The following is a 24,831-nucleotide window of genomic DNA, read 5'->3' as shown; positions in this document are numbered from 1 at the left end:
ATCTCTGTGCTTGGTGACTGGGGTGATGGGGGTTTTGTGAATTTACAGGTTTAGTTGCGTTGGGTTTGATTTGAGTGAAAACACTATTTGCGCAGATTTGTTTGGATTTATCGTAAGAGAAAACTGTGCCAAGTATGTAATCAGATTCTTAAGGCTGTTGATAATGGTTTCAGAAACAGAATCAGGTCGGGCGGTCCCGTTGATCCGATAGAGTAGCTTCAAGTCGTCTTCATAACTGATGAATTCTGTTTGCTGGCATAGGAATGGGTGGATGGCAGCAGTAAAGAGGAGCCCTGAAAGAACTCCGCCCTGGTTAACACCTATATAATCTTTCCTTGTGAAAGATATTTTATTCACAGTCAAGTGAAGGACCCTGGTCATAAGTAGTGAATTCAAGAATTCCAGTATATTGCCTTTTATCTGGTATCAGTTCTCACAAATTTGCAGGAGGGGCTGGATGTCTATACTGTCGAATGCAGACTGGATATCCAGATAAACAATTGCCATCTCAGCCCTATCTTTTAGAGCCCCCAAAATGGTGTTGGTGGTTTGCAGTAGGTTGGTAATGGTGGATCTGCGTTTCACATTTCAGGAAGCACTTTAAGCATTCTGACTAACACTATTCAAGAAAGACATATTGTCGCAATAAACGGGAAACAAACAGCAACTTACTGTGTCTCCAGGGGAGTACCTCAAGGGGGGGGGTATTGTCCGCCACCTTCTTCGCAATAGCACTAGTCCCATTTTTAGCTCAAAACTGTGAACAATTTATTATATATGCTGACGATTTGAAATTTTTTGTTACCTCTAAAGAACAAGAAACTGCACCGCATCTATCAGAGGAAGCAAACAAGACAATCAGGAAGCTAGATGAATATCTACACTGTATTGGCCTGAAACTTAATGAAAAGAAAACTGCCCAAATGACCTTCACCATCAAAAAGAAGAAAAATGAATTTACGATTTTTGTGAACAATACCAGAGTCCAAAAATTCCCCGCACATGTTGACCTTGGACTTACGTGGGATGAAGGATTAAACTTCATACCTCACTTCGAACACATTAGGAAAAAGACATACGCAGCACTCTGGAGCACTAGACAAGAACTCGCCGGTCTCTGAAGCCCTCATCTTATGATTCAATACATCCTTAAATGCGTTACACCGATTCCGTCGTATGCATCTACTATCTGGTCATCGGCCCCCGAGAACAACATCAAGACCTTCTTAGGAGTAGAATACTGGCTCCTGAGATGGCTAAATAAGATCGCCGGGAAACCATTTACCATTTCTAGAGCTGTCTTGTCTGCCAATCTGGACATCACACCCTGGAAGTATATCATCATAACCAGGAACATCTTAACTCTGGCAAAGATACTAACTAAGAGAATAGATGCACAGAAAGAAAGTGAAACGTGATCACTCGCCCTCGGATGATACGACCGAGAATAAATAGGGAAGAATCAAGTCTCAATTGCGAATTGACTCAATTGGACTCTCTGGGGTGACTCTTCCCAGCAAATACTGTGAATTCTTTTAATGATTTAAATATAGATCCAGAGAAACTATGTACAGACAAAATGTACAGGACAGAAATCTTTGGTAATGTGTACCGGCAGGTAGAAATATAATAAGAAGACTAACTTAATAATTTATATAATAATATTTAGCTTTTAACAATTATTTAATAAATAATTAAATCAACTTAATAATTAATTCATTAACCACATGCTCTGTGTTTTTTCATCTCCAAATTTCGCAAATAAGTTCATGTAAATATGCTTGGAATATCTCCTCAGTACAATCGGCGTTTGATCCCTACAACAACAGATACACTGGTGGATAAAATTAAAGGAACACGAAGAAAATGTGGTGTACCTCGTGCGGTTTGCGTTATAGCTAGAAATGAAATTGGAATTGCGGTGTACCATAGAATAACGATGAAATGATGAGAGGGTGAGAAACTTCAGACAGATATACGGAATATTTATAGTTTCGGTTATTTATAGGGACATTACAGAAGTGGATACAAGATGCTCGAAAATGGGGTCACAGGACATTAGTACATCGTATGAACCTTCCAAAGAATAAACAGGCCCTACAGAAGTAACCATGCTTGATGTAAGAGTGTCTATAAGATTCATAGTGGCATAGTGGCATAGTATTTAGGTTCAGGCGCCACCGGTGGTTTCCCACATCTGCACCATGTGTACTCTGTGATGAAATGCAGAACTACTGCACAGCCAGAAAAAAAAAGTGTAATGTCTGGTAATGTAGTATTGTGCTATGTTCTGTTGTTGTGTCTGGCTGCTTGGCCGCGGGGCCCCTACTGGGACTCCACGTTGCCCGCCACAACCACTGGGAGGTGAGCCAGGCTGCCCATTATACTCTGGCTGCCTCTGCCAGGGTTGCCTAAGCTACCTGACAGAAGCCATAAAAAAAAAAAAAAAAAGAAAAAAAAAAAGTTATAATAAAATAAAAAAAAAAAATAAAAAAATAGAATAAAAAATAATAAAAAAAATTAAGAGTGAAAATAAAAATAAAAAGTTGAGGCTGTAAAAAAAAAAAAAAAAAATAATAATAAAAAAAAAAAAATAAATAATAAATAAATAAAAATAAATAAAATAAAAAGATAAGAGAGCATATGGGGGGGAGTAAGAGAAGAAGAAGAGGTCAAAAGTGGGGAACAGTAGTTGGAGTGGACCAAAGAGGGAAGGCAGTCCACTCTAAGAAAGAGGATGGAGAAGGGAGTTGAAAATTACAGGGGCAGGTGGTCCTGTGAGTATCCTGCACCCAGGGTAAATTGCATTATCCTATCCCAGTAGGGGATCGCTGGGGTGGCTCGTTATTCTGTTCTGCCCTGAGTTCCGCAAGTCTTGCTCTTCTACAATTGAAAACAGCCTGGGCGTAGCGTGTTAAGGCTAGGTATGTGGTCTCTTCTTGAAGTAAAGTTGACTCCTGATTGCGGGGGTTTCCTTGAATCTCTGTGAGAAATTGAAGTCTGGCGTTGTCGTAAGTGAGACACTCGTACATAAGGTGTTCCCAGGACTCCTCTTCACCACAGTGGCAATATGGGTTATTTTCTATTCCCATGGCTGTTAATTTTTGCTGGAACGGTCCATGGCCTGTAAGCAGGAAGGTGACTTGCAATCCAGGTCTATAAGATTCAGTGGCAACCAATCCCATTCCTACACGAGCGCAGGCCTTACCTGTATAAGTGACTGAGGAGTTGTCTCACCCACTGCAATGCGACGCCAAACGGACTTAAACAAATTCTCGATCGAGTTTTCTGGTGGTCATCCTGGCCAAAACAGTCGTTCAGTGTCTTTAGTTTCAAGATATTGCTTTACCACTTCAGCTCTATACGAGGTGCCGTTGCAAATCAGGACCAACTGCACCCCTAAAAGTCGCATAAAGTTCGTGGATCTGTTCTCTGACGTCAGAGGGATGGAATTGCACTTATCTTTGCCTCCATATAAAATAAAATCAAGAATCTATTTATTGGAGAAAACAGACCTCATCAAAGAACACAAGCGTACCAAAATTTGTGCTGTTTTATCGCAGGCTGCACGAGTAACAACACAATTTCTGTTTCTTCTGTTAATTTTATCGACAGGTGTAGTTTAAAGAGCTTAATAAATGCTTTACGAACTCCCTCATGAGGCTCACCGCAGCCTGAGAAGTTCTCATGTTTAAAAGACCTAAGAGTAAACAGGAGGATATGACGGTGACCGTCAGGACTCAAGATGCACAATTCGTTATACGGGGTGTGGGGAGTTAACATGCACGGACGCTATGCCTTAATTTATAGTGTGTGTGTATGTGTGTGTGTGTGTGTGCGGTATGAGGATTAAATAAGAAACAAGTCATTATTATAAAAGTATTAAATTTAATAAAAAAATAACGTTTCAACCATAAACACTTCAATGGATATACACCGATGAGCTGAGTCACATCCAGCCGCTGGCGATCCTGTACTCGGAGACAGTCTTTGATGTGAGAGGCCAACGGACACTGGCAAGATTTTTGCAGATAGAGACAAAAAGGCTACGCACGGGCATATAACAACCCAATAAAAGGCACTGGCAGGACTGAGTTTGTGGGACACCTGATTCCTGGACGCGACGCTGTCAGCCCTCTCGCTAGTGGACGAACCCACCGCATCTCAGGTATATACGTACACTACATCACTGCTTTCAGGTAGACGGTAATTCGATGTCAGTGTGGATAAACGTCGTGAATTAATAGACTTTGGAAGTGGGATGATAGTGGATTTCCTTCGTATGGATCACTCTATCGCGGAGGTGGTACAGAAATTGCACTGTCCCCGTTCGACCGTATGAAGGGTATATCAGGAATACGCCATTTCCGGAAAACATCTCGTTGACAGCGCTGTGGACAGAGAAAGGTGGTGGATGAATGTGGCTGTCGACGTTTGTCTCGCGTTGTTTCAGCCAACCTGAGAGCGACAGTGTCATAAATCAGTGTTTAGTGTGTGTGTGTGTGTGTGTGTGTGTGTGTGTGTGTGTGTGTGTGTGTGTGTGTGTGTGTGTGTGTGTGTGTGTGTGTGTGTGTGTGTGTGTGTGTTGAGAGTCAAACGGTACATCAGCGCCGACTTCAACCAGATAGGTGCCACAAACGTCTCCACCAAGACCCTCAGGCTATCATTAGCCGCAATAGGTTATGGGAATCGGCGAATCACCAGAGTAGGCCCCTCCGTTGCCAGGTGAGCAGGAGCAGCAGTGCGTAGCACACGCTTCTTGATCAGACCGGTGTTCGAGCCCGTGAGCCACCAAATATGGAGGATGCGGAAAAGTCAGGGAATGACCACCGCATATCCCGGAGCAATATGGCCTTAGTTAATAACAACAACAACAACAACAACCACCAGAGTCCCATTGCTACCACCGCGACACAGACCCTACGCCTCAACTGGGCGAAAGAACATCCGCACTGGCCCTTGGATGATTGGAGACAGGGTTCGTATCTGTCGGAAACCACACGAAGCTATGCACCCGTCATGTCAACAAGTAACTGTTCAGGCAGTTGGACGGTCGGTAATGGTGTGGGGCGTATTTAACTGACACACGTAGTAGTAGTAGTAGTAGTAGTAGTAGTAGTGGCACTTGATGCAAGAAAGCAGTGTAGGAGCTTATGCAGCATCAGCCAAAAAAAAAAAAAAAAAAATCACACCATACCCTCCAATTGCCTGTCCAGTTCCTCCTTAAATTTATTTAACCTATCAACTTCCACAACGACAGATGGAAGTTTGTTCCAGCAATTAACCACCCGCTGGCTAAAGGCAAATTTCCGCACATCTATTCTACATCTATCCTTTCTTAATTTGAACTTATATCCCCGTAGGTTCGTATTCTGAACAAGTGGGAGGATCCCATCAGAATTCAGCGTGCTCAACCCATTCAAGGCCTTATAGACCTCAATCAGATCACCGCGCAGGTGCCTAGTCTCCAGCCACTGCAATTTGCAGAACTTAAGCCTCTCTTGGTAAGAGGATCCCTTCATTCCCCTCACCAATCGTGTTGCTCTTCTCTGTACACGCTCAAGCAAATCTACATCCTTCCTAAAATGAGGCCTCCAGACCTGTACGCAGTACTCAAGGCGTGGCCTGACCATTGCCTTATACAGAGGGACAATCACCTCCTTTTCCCTGCTAGCAAAATTCCTATATATCATTGACAAAACCCCATGACCTGCCCTAGCAGCCTGTCTACATTGCTCAGAAAACTTCATATCTGACTGCACAATTACTCCCAGGTCTTTTTCATTTTCTACCACCTTAAGTGTAGTACCACACAGTTGGTACGTTTCTCTGGGGTTACTTCTACCCATATGCAGGACTTTGCATTTGTCAAGCTTAAACTTCAGTTGCCACTTCTTAGCCCATCTGCCCAAGTTATCTAGATCCTGTTGCAGTAGCACACTGCCATTACTGTCATTAACAACCCTGCCAACCTTCGTGTCATCTGCAAACTTCGACATTAAGCCTGAATTAAGACGTTCCAGAGGCACGTTGGTGCCTCTGGAACGTCTAGACGGATATCTGAACGGTCCAGGTTACATATCCATTCTTGCAGACAATCTGCATCTCTTTGTGGTCATCATGAGTCCTTCTGGTGTGTCATCATGAGTGGTCATCATGAGTGATTGTCCTTCTGGACTGTTCCAGAAGGACAATCACTTCCCAACGGAGCCTTGGTGACTACAACATGGTTCGAAGAGCATTCCACAGAATTTACCACCAAGGAATGACCTCTCCGTTCATCGGACATGAACTCAGTGGAGCATCTTTGGGATGCTGTGGAAACATCCGTTCGAGTTTTGGATCCTTCACCCAGGAATGCGACTTAATTATAGACAGCAGTGCAGCAACCATGGATGTAAATACCTGTGGAATGCTTCCGTGAACTATTGGACTCAGTGCCTCACCGTGTGACTGCCCTTATCCGGGAGAAAGGTGTGCCTACCCGTTAGTAGATAGGTGTCCCATGATTTCTGTCCACTCACTGTAATGTACATAGCGATTGTGTTAACTGTTGATTTCATAAAAGTATAGTGCAATCATCAGCCTCTTTTCCAATTATAAATTAAAGCTAACTGAGCGGTTCCTACCCGTGCAAATGCTGCAAGACATACAGTCCTTGGACGGCGACCTCTACAAATTCGCAGTCGACAAGGAATATAGGCAGAAAGTACTCGGTCGACTTCCTTCCCAGGACCACGTTAGAGGACAGTAGACCCTGCTCCCGGAGACCTATTCATCACTGCCCTGAATCCATCATCTCAGTGTACAAACTTTTCAGGAGTCATAATGCTCTTTTTTCTTTTTTTTTTGTGTTTATTGTATTATATGATTTCTTTTATGTAAACCCCTGGCTTGTAGCCATGAAGGGAGTTGTATACAGCAATGTGCTTTCTGTATATAATAAAGAATTCTTCTTCTTCTTATATTAGAAATTATTACACAGGATCTTTGAAAAAGGTGTCCATGAATTCCCTTTTAATTATCTTCGGAAATATTTGATGGATTTGTGTGCATGTGTTTAGAGTCTAACGGAACCAGGGGTTTCCCCCATCTTCGTATTGGTGTGATCGCAGCAGCAAACTGTGTGGTAACTCACTCAGTTTTATTTGACACCTCAACAATGACCTTGGATGTGCCGTGAGTGTGGTAATGAGCACTTTGAGCACAGCTTCATTCAGTGTCAGTAAGATGGCCGTGCGGCAGAAATCGCAGTGTGTGTTTTGTCCTCCCCTTGTTCGTTCGTTCGTCTTCATGAACCAGGGGGAATTTCCACGCGAAGGAATTTCATGAAATTTTGTATTTGGACTTCCTAAAAATATTTTTCGAGCCAAATCTCGTTTCATTAAAATCGGATAAATAGAAATTCCAATTATTATTTCTCTCTTTCATACAAAAGAAATTCGTAAATTATGCAAATGCAAACAGAGATTGTAGAAATTCACAAACAAACAGATTACAAAAATACACACACAATTAAAAATTGACTTCCAAGGCCATAATAGATATCCCTTATTGTTCTTATAAACAGATCGAGGACTATAACAACCTAAAATGCCTCTTCTCACTCTTTGAGGACCTTGGTAGCAGCTTTTACAATTTGATCCAATATGTACCACATGAACATTAATACTTGCTCATTTAAGAAGAAATGCTCTATCATGCGTTCAATAAATTTGCCCAAGTTCTGTTCTCAAGAAGGAATACCCTACCGCCTAATCATACTGTGAACCTTGATGACGATATCTAGACATTAGCCAGTTGAATGCTTCCACTATATGCTTCAAAGGTTCTACTCGGCCGATCAAATTTCAATATATATGCTAATCCCGAACTTCTCGGTATATGATTTGCTGACCCAATCTTTGGACAGCGCAGGATTCTGTTGGTGTCCAACCGCTACTCCGGCGATTTTGGCGATTATCACACGGCTCCCTTGCTGTGTGAATTTCTTCCCGTTCCAGAGAATTGTTCCCTTCCCTTATCTTTCGGCTGATGGACCAACTTTTCTCCACCGAAATCGGGCATCTGCCTTCTCTACAACTGCTATACTTTCTGCCAGCTTTACTCCCTTCTTGGGCACCTCCGTAGCCAGGTGGGAAGGAGCAGCAGTGTGTAGCATACGCTTCTTGATTAGACCGGGGTTCGAACTCGTCACCACCAAATACGGAGGATGCGGAAAGGTCAAGGAATGACCACCGCATATTCCCGGAACAATATGGCCTTAGTTGCTAATGCTCCTAAAAACGAAATTACAACAACAACAACTCCCTTCTTGCACTATGTCCCTGTGGTGCTAAAATGCCAGTAGGAAAACGCAACCCAAAACTACACATTTAACCTTACACATCACATTCTGATGCAATCAGAAAATTAATTTCAACCGTTCTGGAAGATTCGCGGCGATCATGTCCTCGGTTTGTTTATGGACTTCAGCAGTGCGTTCGATGCCGTGTGGTATCCTACGCAAGGCTAGACGTTTCGCCTGTCTCAGAGATCTGCTTAACATCTTTCAAGATTATTTTGAATAATCTAACAATTATTTACAAAAAAGGTAATTTTACAAATAAAAACATATTTTGATACAAAGGAGAGAATTCCTTATGAGAGTTAAGTTTGATTAAGCTGACTTAACATCGAGATAAGAGCACCAGCTCAATCAGACAGGAACACATGCAACGTACACATCAGTCATTGCTGATTAGTCCTACTAGTCATAATTTTTTTCCGGTAAGTCCGGTCAACAGCGAATTTGTTCAGGTCGGCGTCAAGTGCGAGTTTGCTTGAACATCTGTTGAAGGAAGAACCTGTCCGAGAGATGGAGTCGTGCTGAATGCGAGTAGAGCTCGGGATTGGCCCTAAGGGCAATGGGGGGGGGGGATCCTCCAGCCACAGGTATCCCAGAATGAAGGTGTTGCAATGATGCCTGTTATCATCTTGACTGTTGCTAGGAGGCGTTGGTCGTCGACTAATAGTGGTTAATATATGACTAAACCTTCATCGGGGTAAGGTGTGAAGTGTATATAGTCGTTTCAGTGAACTTGCCAATACATAGAAATAATTTTGATATTGGGCTTGCCTTTAACTCTTTTGCGGCTCTCCTATTGGATATCAAGACCAAATTCAGGTATCTTTTTTTTTTTTTTTTTTATGTAAACCCCAAACACGAGAGGTATTATAACCTATAGTACTTAGTACCGTGCTTGGGTTAGAGGTTGAGAAGATGAAAGAAGATATTTGTTGACATTGGACTTGAACTTCTGTAGATTGTAATTTTCAGGATTTACGTATGAAGGAAGGTTGTTCCAGAAAACGGCAGTTGAATGAATAAATGAGGAAGATGAAAAGTTGGTTCTGTGGGTTTGAAGTTGGACAGTAAATGGATGTTGGCTGGTGGCGGCACGTGTTCGGACTGTTTTGAAAGAGAGAGCGGGAATTATAGAAGCCAATTCAGAAGAACGGTGCCCATGGAAGTATCTGTAAAAGAGGCAAGCAGCAGAAACAGTGCGTCTATGAGAAAGCGAGTGGAGAGACTCTGTTAGAGATGAATCATTAATTAACCTAACTGACTGCCCTCTTCTGAATGGAATCAAGAAGCTTGAGGGAGGTTTTGGGGGCCCCACCCCAGATGTGGGAACAATATTCCTATAATTCCATTCCAATAATCTTAACCAATCCCACTGATTTACTTATCTTATACATAATTTTACTACGCCCCTTGTGGCTTGTTGGCAAGATACAAATTCCTTAAATTTAGAAACTTGATAACTTCTATGCAAAGGGGTCTCATCTCTTACAAGTGGGCCACAATAAAAATCTGTTTTTGCTTACATTAGGTATCAGGTAGGTACTCTATCCATTGCCTCAGAAGCAGTGCAGTGGATCAACGAGGATACGTCGGTTTGAAAATTTACCCTTTCTTAAATAAAAGAAACCTTTCTTACGGATCAAGTGGACTAACTGGATCATATTGTTGTCTTTGTATTCTGTAGTTTATAATACGCTTGCAGAAACAAGAAAACATTGAATACAGAACTGGTAAGTTCTGTATATAATACACGAGGAAAAATACTTATCACATTCATCGTCAGCCGGACATGAGGTTGAATCAGGCTTTTCTCCACTTTCAGCAACCGTTTCAAGCCAGTCTAGTAGTCAGTCAGTCGACTAGACACTCAGGAAATTCATTGCAACCGTCTAAAACTAAACGGAAAAAGTTAAATTTTACACTAATTAGAGTTAATCAGAACTTGGCTGAGGAAGGAATGAAATCTACTTCCTGCTCACGTAAAATTCCAAATCTGGAGTCTAGTGAAAAGGATCCTGAATCAGATAATACAGCTTCTGCTGTAAATATTGTATATAGTGACTCTGAGGTTTCTCTCTCATCCTTGCAAGTTAACTCGTGTGATGCAGTGAAAAAGGTATTGACGTCAAACCGAATTCAGATCCGGTTATTAAGATAGAAGCAGAATGTCATGTTAATGGCACAACTGTACATGTTGCCATGACGAAAATTAAGAAAACGTTGAGCGAATTTATGGCGGTCGAGTCTAAAAAAACAACCAAGACATCCTCAAATATTATTCACAGCCTCTGGGCTGATCTGGAAACAATCACTACATCACGGATTATAGAAAATGAGAATTTGAAAGTTAAAACAGAGGAATTGCAAGTCAAGTGAGAGCTAACATGTTTTACAAGATTATGAAAGGAAATGTTGGCTTTATACCACTAATACAGACATCGTATGCTGATAGTCAAGGTTGAATCGACAGCAGCAGTCATTTTTTGAGGGTGATAGAATAGAACGCAAGAAGGATTTTGATGCTATTGACACTGCTGAGAGGCTCCTAAAGAGGCTAGACTTGTTTCAACACAGTACACTATCCCTCAACACATGGCGATCTTCAGACCGGTGGAAGGACCCAAGCTGTCCTCTGATTCGGATATAAAAAGATGTAATAAATAAATCTTTGAGATCAGAATATAAAAATTTAAAAATCAGAAATGTCAGAAGAGTTCGTAACGATGGAATTTTAGTCGAGACTACTAATAAGGAAGGAAGTACTTAGGTTTTCTCAGACAATCTCCTACTTTTAGTGTTGTCGGATTGCAGTCAGATAAACCTAAAATGACTTTCCCTGCAATTCTAGTATATGACGGGTCAAAGGACTTGCAGTGGCAGACAAAAAAACTGTATCAACTTAAAAAAAGTAAAATTTATAGTGAAACCTATAAGGTATTGTTTGATTACAGTCATTTTGTTTGTCGCAAAGCAAAGGTATTGCGTCAGATAACGCTTCTATTGTATCAGACAGTAATTGGAAGGAATTAAATCAGCCTTTTCTATAAATACGGCGTTGGAAGGGTATACATGCTCAATAGTATCCTGTTTTGTAGAAGTGTAAGCATGGCTCACAAGGTGTAAGACTCACAAGGCTTAAAACGTACTTACACAAATGTTTTTCCTCGAATTTCTTCCTTAAGATGCAGTATGGGATTGATATCGTCTAAATTTGCTCTGAAGAAGCTAACAAGCAAGATTCAACTGCAGGTCAGCATTGCTGAGGTGTAATACCACGACATTGGGCAACCGTATATCCAGAAGATGATTAACTGTATGCCAGATTGTTGCAAGGCTGTAATTGCAGCTCGAGGAGAAACAACAAAATATTGAGGACTTATTTTTCTTATTTACAGTACATAATACTATTACGTTAACTTGTCATTTCAGTTTGTACACGTAAATGTATGTTTGATTGTCATGATTGCTATTTGTATGATTTCTCATATTTCCATTAATTACGCATTTTACCCTTTGGAGAAATATTTATGGCAATTAGGTATACCAGATGGAGTGTTTTCATTGGATTTCGTTCACAGAGATATACATCTCATCCAACAAATCCATTTCGAACACTTCTGCAACCCACAATGCAGCCCAAAACACATTATTTGCAAAATTCACCAGTGATGCAGTTTTTTGTCCGCCACTGTAACTAAGTGTAACTTACTGTAACTAACTAAGGATGAAATTATTGAGCACAAAATCTATCTTGGGGATTATGGTTTCTCGTTTGAGGAAATAAAGGATGAGGTTATACTTCGTTTTAGTTCTGGGAATAAGACAAGGGTCACCAATCCGGTTATAGGTTTTTCGCCAAGAGTGCTTACACGTGTTATAGAGAACGACAGGATTTTCTTGGGATTTTCAGCCCATAAATTTAAGCAATTTACAATTGTAACAAAATGTTTCCGTTTTTTGACCTTTGGCCATCTTACACAATTTTTCACTCATAAGTCCATGACATGCGGTCACTGCGCGAAAGGCGGATATATTTATGCAGAATGTCTTCATAAGGCCGAATCTCCGAAGTGTATAAATTGTAAGAGGAGAAACAGGGACAATGCCCACTCAGTCAAACGCCCACGCGTGCCTGAATATCTGAGGGCGGTTGAAATTGCAAGACAGAAAATTGTAAATGAGTAATAAAAATTTAAACCAATTAAAATACAACGGTTCTGAAAATAAGTATCAAAAAGTAATGCAGGTGAACATCTCAGTTTTGCAAGAGCCTTATACGATGCTTAGGCATACGGACAAATTATCACGTTGTCGGATATCCTTTGGTCACCAGAGTTGTCGCTTTTTGAGTAAAAACAGCCGAAAACCGCCATTGTGGTTTTCAATCGTGGACTTACTGTAATAATCACAACCAGATTTTCTACATCTTTCTCTTCTTGCCTCCATATTTACACTTAATTTTTGGACTTTTACCTAGTCCCATTACACTACTCTATACTCCTCCGGAGGATATAGAGAACTCATTGCATTTATTGGAGGAAATTAACAAAACCTTTCGTAATTCGAATATATTGGTTTCCACTGATTCAAATTCAAAATATCGTCTTTGCTTCAGAGATGGAAACGACGCTCGGGGTTCTCGGGGAACATATGGGAAAATTGTTCTCATATGCCCTTGACCTGTTGGAACGCTCACGGACAGTCTGATATACTCTGAGTGATCAGTGAATTATGACCACCTACCAAATACATCGTAGGTCCTCCTTTTGCCCTCAGTACAGCAGCTATCTGACGTGGTATTGATTTAACGAGATGTTGGAAGCTTTCGGCCAACCAAACTGTGTGTAATGCGGTCAGCAATCCAGGTATGGAGGTGATGGGTGTATCCAAACGCCTGATATACCTTTCCATAGTGTCCCACAAGTGCTCTGTGGGATTGATATCGGGCGAGTTCGGACGCCAATCGATATTCTGGAAGTCAGAACTGTGTTCCTCAAACCATTCCTAAACAAATGTCCGATGGCTCGATGCATTGTCATCTTGGAAGACACCATCTCCATTCGGGAAAAAGTGTAACATAGCGGGGTGTATTATTATTATTATTATTATTATTATTATTATTATTGTTAACAGCTACAAAACAGCAAATAAACGTGCCTGAGGGTGCAGCTAAAAAAGCATTATTATTACACAGCTTCAAAGCAGAAGCTTGGAGTATACATTTCCAAAGTAAAGAGAAAAGTAAATGTACATAAGAAGACTAGTAAATTGAAATATCCAGATAAAATAAAACTAAATAAATAAAAGTAGGCCTCATCCGTCCTATTTAAGTGAACAGGTAGGAGTAAGGCAGAGCACTGGTATTTCTCTGCCTTACTCCTACCTGTTCCTCATTACACAAGCAGAGTCCTAGAACTTGCAAGGAGAGTCCATTTTAAGTCAGGTACCGGATGAGGTTAGCAATTTAAGTTGCCTCTTGAAGTGTCCGGGGATGTCAAATATCTCCACATTTTCTTTGTTCATTGATCTTGCAGTCCTGTTGTAGAAGTTGTAGTATCCATAATTTGTTCTCGCATAGGATGGTTTCAGCAGTGGATGGTTTCTTAACGCTCTTGTCGGTGTGTTGAAATTTATTTGTGAGACGAGATGAGGGCAATTCAGGGTACCATTTAACAGCTGGTTAAGAAGGGGTAAGTCGGATTTATCTCTTCTTTTTTACCACTCTTGGTAGGGTTTCTCATTGTATTCAAGGCCACTTTTAAAGCAGACGTACTGGATTGCCCTTTTCTGAATATTTTCAATTTCTAATTTTTGGGAAGCAACATGTGGGGACCAGACTTGTGAGGCAAATTCTAGGGCTGGCGGCCTAACATAGATTTTGTAAAGAAAGATGAAAAGTGCCAGCTGATTGAAGTTTCGGTTAATTCTTTTCAGGAAATCTAGTTTTTTGCTAGCTGCCTTCACAGTGTAGTAGTAGTAGTGGCATGTGATGCAAGAAAGCAAGTGTATGAACTTATGCAGCATCAGCCAAAAAAAAAAAAAAATCACACCATTCCCTCCAAATGCCTGTCCAGTTCCTCCTTAAATTTATTCAACCTATCAACTTCCACAACGACAGATGGAAGTTTGTTCCAGCAATTAACCACCCGCTGGCTGGCAAATTTCTGCCCATCTATTCTGCATCTATCTTTTCTTAATTTGAATTTATGCCGCCTTAGGTTCGTAATCTGAACAAGTGGAAGAATCCCATCAGAATTCAGTGTGCTCAACCCATTCAAGGCCTTATACACCTCAGTCAGATCACCTCGCAGGTGCCTAGTCTCCAGTCAGTGCAATTTGCAGAACTTAAGCCTCTCTTGGTAAGAGGATCCCTTCATTCCCCTCACCAATCTTGTTGCCTTTCTCTGTACACGCTCAAGAAAATCTACATCCTTCCTAAAATGAGGCCTCCAGACCTGTACGCAGTACTCAAGGAGTGGCCTGACCATTGCCTTATACAGAGGGACAATCACCTCCTTCTCCCTGCTAGCAAAATTCCTATATATCATTGACAAAACCCCATGACTTGCCCTTGCAGCCTGTCTGCATTGCTCAGAAAACTTCATATCTGACTGCACAATTACTCCCAGGTCTTTTTCATTTTCTACCACCTTAAGTATAGTACTACACAGTTGGTACATTTCTCTGGGGTTACTTCTACCCATATGCAGTACTTTGAATTTGTCAAGGTTAAACTTCAGTTGCCACTTCTTAGCCCATCTGCCTAAATTATCTAGATCCTGTTGCAGTAGTCAGGATGCCCATGTTAGAGACATGGACATCAAAGGAAAATGATTCTTTAATAAAGCTACCTAAATATTTGGCTGTACTGACTGTTTTTATTGCCTTCTTGTTGATTCAATAAGAAAAATTAAGTTTGTTTTTCTTGTGTGCATTAGCAAAGCTCATCAGCGCACACTTGTTTCCTTAACTGCCATTTTGTTCTCCTTCAACCACTGAATAACTCGTTGAAGAGCTTCGTTTAGGATGATGCAGTCATTGGTACTGCGAATTGCTTTACAGATTTTTATGTCGACTGCAAATATATTGATTTTGATTTGGTAGTCTCCAAGGGTGCTTGGCAGGTCGTTGATGTAGATAAGAAATAATAGCGGGCCTAAGAATGAACCCTGTGGGACACCAATTTCAGGCTTGAAAGGATATAAGGTTTTACCTTTAAATGTCACGGACATTTCTCTACTTTCCAAGTAGTTTTCAATCCAGTTCAGGGCCTGTCCTCTGAGACCATAGTGATGCAGTTTGTTGATTAGTCTCTGATGGACTACCTTGTCGAAGGCTTTGCTTAAATCAAGGAAGATGGAGTCGACTTGTTTTCCTTCGTCAAGCGCCTGGGATATATTCGAAACAAACGAAATCATATCTGTGCAGGTGGAACGACCCTTGAGAAATCCATGGGAGAAATCTGACAAATTAAGTTTCATAAAGTTAAATAGCTGCTTCATTACAATGGATTCAATTATCTTTGAGAGTGTATTCAATTGACAAACTGGTCTGTAATTGTTGGGAGAGAACGGGTCTCCTTTTTTGTAAAGAGGAGTAGCAAAGGCCTTTTTCAGTTGAGCTGGATAGATTCCGCTCTCAAATACCAATTTTATTAAGTGAAGTAATGGCTTCCACATTTTTTTCCGTATGACAGTAGGGATACCGTCCGGGCCTCGTATGAGGTCCTTTTTCATACTGTGAATTGTGCTCAATAATTCTTCTTGGTTGGTTTCGAATTCTGTTAGTGTATCAATGTAGTTGAGAGGAAGTTGAGAGGTTAGTGTATCAATGTAGTTGAGAGGAACTTGCTGTACACAGTCAGCAAGCAGTTGACGATAGCGAAGACCACTGATACGTTGTTCCATATGCACCAGGGATCGACGTTCCTGCCAGTGAAACATGCCTCACACCATACGACCGCCTCCACCGGCCTGCACCTTTGATACCATGCATGATGGATGAACAGCTTCATGTTGTTTACGCCAAATCAGTACATGACCATACACGGCGTGGAGTAAATAACGTGAATCAACCGACAGAACACCTTCTTCCAGTCTTCTAAGGTTCATCTTGCACTACTTGCATGCTCTTTGCACCATGTGAGTCTTTAACGCCGACGAAACTTGGTTAGTAGAGGATGCCGTTTGGGTCGTCTGCTGGTATAGCCCATAGGTGCGAGCGTGCGATGCATGGTCATGCCAGATATTGTTTCGGGTTGGCCCATGTTGCATTAGGTAGTCAACTCTTCAACAGTCCTGCGCCTGTTCGCCTGTACGAGTCGTCGTACCGGGCGCTCACCTCTAACATCAACCTTTCCCTAACTTTTGCAGTTTTGCCGTTGGGTTGTTTTTTGACCATTTTGACACTAGTCCTGGTACACTTTAACTACAGCGGCTCTCGAACACCCCACCACTTCAGCTGTTTGGGAAATAGAGGCACCAACTCATCGAGCACCCACAATCTGTCCTTTATCAAAGTCTGATAAATCCTTCCTTTTATCCATTATTTATCCATTACGGAATTTTAGGTCCACTACTTCGGCACTCTAGTACCTCACGTGGTCAACGGATCGCATTCAATTTTCATAGGGGTGGTCATAATTCAGTGATCATACAGTGTATATCTTACGCTGACCTCTGTTCGTTTTTCGCAACATGTGGAAAATTGGATAGTTTGTCCTGACATTTGTAATTACAAACGTCCAGCTATTGCTTTGGATTTAACAGTAAATTACAAACGAAAAGGCATATCTACTAACTTCAGAGGTACTTGTACTAATCAAATATTTCTCTTTGTTGTTGTTGTTATTTGGTTTTTAGGAGCATTAGCAACTAAGGCCATATTGCTCCGGGAATATGCGGTGGTCATTCCCTGACCTTTCCACATCCTCCGTATTTGGTGGTGACGGGCTTGAACCCCGGTCTAATCAAGAAGCGTGTGCTACGCACTGCTGCTCCTTCCCACCTGGCTACGGAGGTGCCTATTCCTCTTTGAGGAACCGTTAAGATTCCTCAATGAAAAATACTAATTGGTCAAAATTTAAAGAAACTTTGCAATTTGAGTTTGCTGAAGAAAGAGCTTTACAACTTAACAGTCTCTCTCTGCTCTTGAATATGCAAATATATTACAGGACACCTTGTTTAGGGCTTTGTCAAATTCTACTAAAAGAAAAGTAAAGAGGGGAAACAGTCTCAACCCCTTGATGGACGGCTCAACTTGAAGTTTTAAGACACCCGGATATTGGTGCCAAACGAATATTCAACTGCACACATAACTTATTGATTCCGATGTTGCACGTTTAAAGGAACATTTTCGCCAGAAGCATATGGAGTATTTTAAATCTCTAACTGAAGGTAAAAAAAAGCCCTCATGGCAAAGGCTTGTATCTCGAGCAAGCAATTCCAACCCATGTGGTCTAATTTATAAAATCTTTCGAGATAAGATAATTTTTCCAGAAATACATACCACTGTCCAAACTGACGGCTTGATGACTACTGACTGGTTCTCCATTGTGGAGGCTATTACATGAAGGCTTTTTCCAGACGGCGATCTGGAGGAAGATACTCCTACGTAGGGCTTACAATACCGGTCAAAATCGTAATACCGATATTTCAGTATTTTTAATTTATGTAACCGGGATACCGGTATTTCAAAAACGAACGTTTTTCTCAATAAATTTTATTGACAGTTAATAAATTAAGGTAAAAACAAGTGCTGTAATTATTTGTATTCAAGTTTTAAAGTTGTCTTTGCCCCACTGGAGAATTACCTGGAGATCGGCATTTAAGGAACTGGTAGCGGATATTCGAGACGTTGAAGCTGATTGAGCAGGACAAGGTTTCTCAAACTGGAAAGTGGAATACAATGTGCTATCATCGGGAAAACTATGGATAGGATTTCCAGTCAATGGAAGAAGGTCATTAATACACAAGAGGAAAAGAATGGGGGAAAGAACTGAACCTTGGGGGACACCGGCATTAGTGGAGAACTTAGAAGACAGAGAGCCTTTAACCATCACCCTCAGTGAGCGATCAGAAAGAAAACTGGATAACCGATTACAAAAAACAGTTAGCAAACCATAAGATGCAAGCTTGTTTAGAATACCTTTATGCCAAACACGATCGAAAGCCTTTGAGATGTCAAGAGCAACTACTTGTGTTTCACCGAACCTTTCCATTGAATTAGTCCACAAATGGGTAACATAAGCCAGAATATCACCAGTGGATCGACACTGACGGAATCCATACTGGCGATCGTTGATCAGACGGAAGGTTTCTAAGTAGTTTAAGAGTTGGCGGTTAATTGATTTCTCAATATTACAATAGTCCGATAATTGGATGGGAGGGATTTGTCACCCTTTGTGGCTGGATATGGGCAAATTTCCAAGCAGAAGAAAACCCACCATTGGAATAAGAAAGTGAAAAAAGGCGGCAAACAATAGGAGTACGTTCAGGAGCACAGGTTTTGAGAAAAAGTGGAGAAATACCATCGGGACCTGGAGTTTTCTTAGCATCCAGATTCGTCAAAATCCTTCTGACATCTTTTGACGGAAGAACACAGGAAAAATTGAATGGAACGTGTTGGGAATGGTGGGAGGTGCTTTACCAAGATCATTAATAGACGAGTTGGAAGGAAAATGGGATTCTAGCAGGTCAGCTTTATCCTTGACTGAAGTGACAACAGAACCATCTGGTTTTGACAGAGGTGGGAGCAGAGATGGGCAAAAGTTGTGGCCACTAGCTTTCGCAAGAGACCAGAATGCTCGGCTACCATTAGGGCAAGAAGCACGTTTTCGACTCTTAGCCTGTTCAAACTCTAGTTTGGACTGATTAATAACTGCTTTACAATTGTTTAGATCTTTGATGCAGGCAGAAAATGAAACTGAAGAATTGTAAACAAGCCAATTGCGATATACAACATTCTTCTCCTGAGCAGCCTTAGCACATTTATTGGAAAACCAAGGTTTAGATAAAGGACAAGATTTTAAAGTGGAGTGTGCGATAAAGGATTCCATTCCTACAAGAATAATTTCAGTGACACGATCTGAACAAACGTTGACATCAGAATTTTTGAAACAGTAGTCGGACGAAGGAAAAGAACAAAAGAAATCTCGCAGGTCATCCCATTTTGCATTCTTGTAATGCCAATCAACACGAGGTTGGGAATTGCCATGACATAAAGGCTCCATTGGAGAAGAGACAATCACCAAATTGTGGTCTGAGATACCTAAAGGACAACTCACTTCGACCGTGTACTTAGAAAGATTGTTTGTGAGAAAAAGATCAAGCGTGTTGGCTTTATGGTTAGGATTGTCCAGTATTCTTGTAGGTAAATGAATAATCTGTGCAAGGTCATTAGTAATTGCAAAAGCCTCAGCATCTCGACCAGCTGGGTCGGTGTGACTAGAAAACGGAAGCCAGCTCGAGTTGTGAACATTAAAATCACCAAGGAAAATTACCTCATTGTAAGGAAAGTTGGACTGGAGAAAGTCAAATTGCAAAGAGAAGAAGTCGAAGAGCTCCAAGTGATTAATGGAGTTGGGAGAAGTGTTTGGGAGGTTCAGATCTTTTCGCAGGTAAAATTACTCTATTAGTTTGACAATTCATGGTGTATTCAATAGTAAGAAAAAGTGAGGGGGGGGAATGCTGTATGAAGTAATGAAATTTTTGGATATGGCGTACACATGGTAAAAATATACACAGACCCTTGACATAACGTGGCCTCGACAATGCCCTCCGCATACACACTACTCGGACTGCCTCCAATCACTGTCTGGCAGAGTAGAGGTAGCAAGATTAAACACTAGGTGATCCTGAAGCCTCCCAAAGAGTTACCAATAGGTTAGGTTCGGTCCGGTGTACTAAATAGCGGCTTGGCCTGCGAACACTGTTTTAGAGCTGTACCCACGAAATGTAAGGAATATCGCCACGATGTTCATCATAACCTCAAAAGTCATCAATCATACTGCATGATAGAAGAGATGGGGGTAGGTTTGACCGGAATTTAGCTCTGGAGACTAAACATGGGTTCCACCACTTCAAGCCTCCAATAAGCAAAGTGGTGGTATTGCACCGGTTGATGACAGTCATCTACCACCTACCACCTAGTATTGCCTGGTAACACAGAGGGGCGGCATTCTTCCATATGGTGTGGGCGCCACACCTCGACTCCTGCTTACGTTGGTTCACACCTCGACTCCTGCTTACGTTGGTTCACACCTGGATGGTCAAATTTAAAATACACCAAAAAATTTCGCCCAACCTTTTAGGCACTTTAGAAACAGGCTTTCAGCGTCAAACCCCATATTAGTGCTTTAATGTAAGTGATTTAAAATCAACCGCGGTCGTTCCAATTTTATTTTAGGTCCTAGCCATTAAAATCCCAGGAACGTAAGTGGCAGGACCTACCAGAGTACAATTGACTCAATGGTAACACCCGGCTAGCCTCCACGTGGCGAGGTATGGGCAACGTCTGGTCCCATTAGGGGCCTGGCGGCCAATAAGCCGGATAAACAATGGGCAAAACATATAACACTACTCATGACCCAGGATTAGATCTGATAGAGGTAGCAATAATGAAGAGACTATGGAAAACAAATAGCACAGTACTGGAAATCCTCTTCAACACATGTCTACATGAGGGCACCTTTCCTGCCCCCTGGAAAACAGCAAACCTTAAAGTCCTCATTAAACACCCTGATAAGCCCCCCAACTTAGCTTCCTCCTACCGCCCCATTGCCCTACTTCCTGTCATAGGCAAAGTCCTAGAAAAACTAATAGTAGGCAGATTCCTACAATACTATACCAAAAAAAATCTTTCCTCACACTGCCAATCCGGCTTCACCCCTGGCAAGTCGGCTGTGGGAGCTATCAAACAAGTTCTTAATACTATCACTTCATCGGAATTTAAATATGTCCTAGGTCTCTTTGTAGACTTTAAAGGTGCCTTTGACACCTTATGGTGGCAAAGTGTGCTGGCAAGGTTTCGAGAGGCAGAGGTCTCAATTCCGATCTATCGTCTAATTACAGACTACTTCTCAAACAGGCACCTTGTGGTCTCAAGTGGAGCATGCTCCGTAACAAGACCGGTGACCCGCGGCTGCCCACAGGGATCTGTTCTTGGCCCAGTTTGCTGGAACATGGTCCTTGATGAGTGGCTCGCAAAAGATTTCCCCCAAATAACTAAAATAGGGTATGCAGACGACCTTGTTCTGCTCCTACAGGCTCAAGCCGTGTAGGAGCAGTTCTGCTCCTACACGGCATGAGCTGGAAACCAGAGCAAGAGAGGCCTTAAATGATCTAATCTCCTGGTGTGCAACAAACAAACTAGAATTGTCTGCAGAAAAAACAAAACAAGTCCTTTTTAAGGGAAAACTCAACAGAAACAGGCCCCCATTAATAAAAATCAATGAACAGAGTATAGGTAGGGAATCCACTTACAAGTATTTAGGAGTCATACTAGATGAGAAACTAAACTTTGTAGAGCACGCAAAATATCTAAGAAATAAAACCCAACGATTAACAGGAAAATTATTGAGAATTGCCCGGAAAAAGTGGAACATAAAATCATCTACACTGGCAATGTATTACAAATGTCTATTCCTACCCATTATATGCTACGGAGCAGGTGCTTGGGCACCCAGCATTACACACAGCCTAGTAAAAAAATACTTAATGCAGGCACAGAGAATTTTCCTGCTGGCCTCCTCCAGAGCATGTAGAACCATCTCTACATCAGCACTCCAGATAATATGTGGTAAAATACCAATAACATATGAAATTATACAGGTATATCTAAAATACTATAGAAGACAAGGAACCCCACATTCCCTAGGAGAATATACAACAGATCCAAATGAGACAGATAAGGAAGAAAAAAGAAGATTAAGAGAAATGTTCATTACAGACTGGCAAAGAGAATGGAGAGAAGACACCAAAGGGAGAACAACATACCAGTTCATCCCCCTGGCACAGGAAATAAATAAAAACAATAAACCCTGGTTGAGCCCAGATTTATATACTACCTTCCTCCTGTCGGGTCATGGAAGCATAAATGCAAGACTGCATGCTCTGGGGCTGGCTGATTCCCCCAACTGCAGATGCGGGTCACTGGAAACCGTACAACATATAATGCTCGAATGCATAAACTACACAGACCTGAGACAACCATTCCAGCTTGTAACAGAAGTGTATCACACTGAGGATTTCCCCAAAGTGCTGGAATCACCAGATAACTTTCAAGCATTAGTAAACTTTGCAACAAGTGCATTCAAAAGAAGAAGAACCCTCCTCGGTATGCCGGAGTAAAGCAAGAGGCAACACACAAGCCCATAGCTAAAATTGGGAGAGAGGACACAGCATGGATGGAGACTAACCTACGGAAAGGGACTGATATATATTCTCAGTACCCTTGCTAAAATACCACAATAAAAAGGAATACATGCTGACTGCAGCACTGTCATTTCAGATAGTCATAACAATGGACATAAACTGTACATGTACCATAATAAACAGTACCAGGAACAAAAGACCAGTCAACCCCAACATGGCAAAAGTCTAAGACACAACAAGTGAGTAAGGGAAATGGAGAGTATACCCTATGCCACAGAAATATGACAATAACAAGAAGTAATGATTGCAACATGGAAAACAACAAAAATAAATTCAAGGGCATGGTACTGAACTACATCCTCAGTGCCCATGTTTCAGACAACACGGTGCACTTACCACACAAGTAGTTTAGCACCATTAAGAAAATACATGTTGACTACAATAGTACCTTCTTAGGGAACCTCAACAACGGTCATAAACCTTATATGTACCACAAATTATCAGTACCAGGCTCACTCAGACCAGTTAACCCTGTCAGTGCCTGGGCCTAGGGCACATCTGGTAGGTATAGGTAGCAGTGAATAATTGTCCTAGATCATGGTAGTAGTGAATAAGTGTCCTAGATCACAGTATGAACCACAAACTATTAGTGCCAAGCTCACTAAGACCAGTTAACCCTGCCAGTGCCTGGGCCCAAGGCTCATCTGGTAGGTATAGGAAGTAGTAAATATTTGTCCCAGATCACAGTAGCACTGCAAGAACAAGAAGGAATGATTGAGGCATAGAAGACAACAAGAAGGGAGGAAAGGGAAGGAAAGGGAAGGAAAGAGAGTAGAAGGAAAAGGGGAAGAAGAGAGACAGAATAAAATCAAGGGGCAGGTCACTGAATCACATTCCCAGTGCCCATGCCTCAGACATCTCACCCTGCAAGCAGTTAAGTGCCAATGAGAACAAAGCAGGTTGACTGCAACACTGACATCACAAATTACACCAAGGGCCAAAAACTTTGTACCTCACATCAACAGTACCAGGCACAATAAGGCCAGTTAACCCTAACATTGCCAAAGCCAAAGGCACATCAAGTGAGCAGAGGTAATGGGGTGAAATTCCCAGGTCACAATAGTATGACATGGACAACAAGCAAAGATTGAGACATGAACAACAACAAAGAAGAAGGGAAGGGGAAGAGAAGGAGAAAGAGGAAGAAGGGAAGAGAAGGAAGAAGGGGAAAGGAGGGAAAGGGAAAGAAGGAGAACAAGAGGAAAAGGGAAAGAAAAGACTAATACCAAGGGGCATAACACTGAACAACATACCCAGTGCCCATGCTTAAGACTGCATAGGAAAAGGTACACACAAGGACATATCCAGGAGGAAAGAAAAGAGAGGGAAGAAGGAGGGAAGAAGGGAAGAAAGAAGAAGAAGGAAAATGGAAGAGAGGGGAAAAAGAAAGACAAGAAGAAATGGACACTACCATGCCAGATTGCGTACCAATATGAACTGATCACATCATTCCCACTCTTGGTCAGGATTGAGCCCTGCAAGAGATAGAATAGTACATCCCTCCCACTCTTGGCTAGGACTGAGCCCTGTGAGAGATGGGGTATAGGGATATCGAAAAGTAAATGATAGTCCTTATATTATTATAGTTTAATTTATTTTATTTTATTTATTTTATTTTAATATATTTTACTTTATTTTATTTATTTTAATTATCTTATTTTATTTTACTTTACTTTATTGTAATTGTTTTATTTATTTTATTTTACTTTACTTTATTTTAATTGTTTTATTTATTTTATTTTATTTTATTTCATATCTAAGGGGAAATAAAACCAAAAACGTGTGCCCTGGTAATTCTGAGGGGACCTTCCCTGATGCATTACCCGGCCACACAGGATTAACTTGATGGGACATCAGACGTCCAAAAACTTAACCACAGGACCGGATCAGTCCGTGTCCTCTTAAGATAAAGTAGATCCTGGCTGCCTCCATGTGGCTAGGGATGGGAGTGAGGGGCTGTGACACAAACCTGCCACAGCCCCCTGCTGCTAATTGCCAGGTGCCGGCTAACACACAACGCAAACACAACACTAATGCACACCTAATTACATA

The sequence above is a fragment of the Mastigoproctus giganteus genome, chromosome 9 (genome assembly GCF_048544385.1).
Source record: "Mastigoproctus giganteus isolate SK-2022 chromosome 9, ASM4854438v1, whole genome shotgun sequence".
NCBI classification, from domain to species: Eukaryota; Metazoa; Arthropoda; class Arachnida; order Uropygi; family Thelyphonidae; genus Mastigoproctus; species Mastigoproctus giganteus.
The sequence above is the reverse complement of the archived record's forward strand: the minus strand, read 5'-3'. Positions refer to the sequence as shown.